The following is a 2,217-nucleotide window of genomic DNA, read 5'->3' on the forward strand; positions in this document are numbered from 1 at the left end:
CCTGAAGATTTTTTTGAGGGGGAGTTTTCAAATTGTAAATTCAATTTACTTAACAATTATAGGACTGTTCAAATTATTATCTGTTATTTCATGTTTGGTAGATTTTTTTAAAACAATTTGTCCATTTCATCTAAATTGCCAAATTTATTTCTCTAGAGTTTATGTAGTATTTTCCTAGTATCCTCTGATATCTGCAGGTTCTGTAGTGCTTTTCTCCTTTTAAAGAGATATTTTTAAATGAATGGGTTAATTGAAAAATGTATTAAATTTTGAATACATTAAAGATATCTCAGTGGGAGAGGCAGGTCGGGCAGCTTAGGCAGCGAACCGCTGTGCAGTCCTGGCGCTTGCCTGAGGACCTCGAAACTACCATTCCCCTGCCGGGCAGCATGGGCACCATGAACAACGTGGCAGGACTGAATTCAGGGAAGGTAGCTGCTCTGCTTCAGAAACTGAATTCCGATCCTCAGTTCGTACTGGCCCCAGCATGCCGGCACCACCCACGACCTGCTGGACGTCTGTCTGAAGAGGGCCACGGTCCAGGGTGTTTAGCACGTGTTCCAACAGGCTGTGCATCTGGAAGGCAAGCCCGTCACCAACCAGAAGAGCTCAGGGCGATGCTGGATCTTTCCTTGTCTGAATGTTATGAGACTTCCATTCATGAGAAAATTAAATATTGAAGAATTTGAATTTAGTCAGTCTTACCTCTTTTTCTGGGACAAGGTTGAATGCTGTTATTTCTTCTTAAATGCTTTTGTGGACACAGCGCAGTAAAAGGAGCCTGAGGATGGTAGGCTGGTGCAGTATTTGCTTATGAATCCTGCAAATAATGGAGGATAATGGGATATGCTTGTCAATATTGTTGAAAAATATGGTATTATTGCTAAGTGCTTCCCTGAATCTTATACAACAGAGGCAACCAGAAGGATGAATGATACTCTGAATCACAAGATGAGAGAATTCTGTATACGACTATGGAACCTGGTATACAACAGCACAACCAAAGGAGAAATCTCAGCCACATAGGATACCACAATGGAGGAGATGTGCAGAGTGGTGTGCATCTATTTGGGTAATCCACCAGAGACGTTCGCCTGGGAGTATCAAGACAAAGATAAAAACTATCAAAAGATTGGCCCCATAACACCCTTGAAGTTTTACAGGGAACATGTCAAGCCACTCTTCAATATGTTTAGTGAATGACCCTCGGCCCCAGCACAAGTACAATAAACTTTACACAGTGGACTACTTAAGCAATATGGTTGGAGGGAGAAAAACTCTATATAACAACCAGCCCATTGACTTATTGCAGAAGATGGTTGCGGCCTCCATCAAAGATGGAGAGGCTGTATGGTTTGGCTGTGATGTTGGAAAACACTTCAGTGGCAAGTTGGGCCTCAGTGACATGAATGTCTATGACCTTGAGTTAGTGTTTGGTGTCTCCATGAAGAACATGAATAAAGCTGAGAGGCTGACTTTTGGTGAGTCACTTATGACCCACGCCATGACATTCACTGCTGTCTCAGAAAAGGATGATTAGGAGGGTGCTTTTGTGAAATGGAGAGTGGAAAATTTGTGGGGTGAAGACCATGGCCACAAAGGTTATCTGTGCATGACAGATGAGTGGTTCTCTGAATATGTCTACGAAGTGGTGTTGGACAGGAAGCATGTCCCTGAAGAGGTGCTAGCTGTACTAGAGCAGGAACCCATTGTCCTGCCAGCCTGGGACCCCATGGGGGCTTTGGCCGAGTGATATTGCCTCCAGCTTTTCCTCCTCCCATGGGACCTGAAGTAGTTGCAAAAGACAGATCCAGGGACTGAAGCCAGAGTTACACAGGTGACTGTGTGTTCCCACCAGACACAGTCAGACTCTTGGATTTCTCCTCCAGGAATCTCTTTGGGAAAGTGTGCTTTATGCTGAAACAAAATACTCTCTAAAGAAAAAAGAAGGAAAGATCAGCTCATACTATCGACTCTCCTCATCTCCAACAGCTCAGGGTCTCTTAGCATCTTAATCAGATGTAACTGTTTGTCTTAAGTCTGTCACACCAGTTCGGTTCAGTGTCTGTTTTATAAGGCAGGAGAGGATGAGCAATTGAGGTGTGTGGAGAGAAAACAGACCTAGTGTTCCTTGTTCCGAGACTAGAGTAGGGGGAGGGTACCCTAATATTTGAGCTCTCAAAACTGCCTGACAGTAACACTGTCCCTCCTAGGTGG

The 2,217-nt window shown here is 43.9% G+C and overlaps 1 pseudogene across 1 annotated transcript; it reads left to right on the forward strand.

The window, feature by feature from the left end:
• Positions 1-398: 398 nt before the first annotated feature.
• On the forward strand, positions 399-1,753 carry LOC309821653 (bleomycin hydrolase-like; annotated as a pseudogene). The gene has a single exon. The product of its transcript is annotated as a bleomycin hydrolase-like (transcript).
• The last annotated feature ends 464 nt before the right edge of the window (positions 1,754-2,217 follow it).

The sequence above is a fragment of the Grampus griseus genome (assembly GCF_964374135.1).
Source record: "Grampus griseus genome assembly, chromosome: 4".
Lineage (NCBI taxonomy): Eukaryota > Metazoa > Chordata > Mammalia > Artiodactyla > Delphinidae > Grampus > Grampus griseus.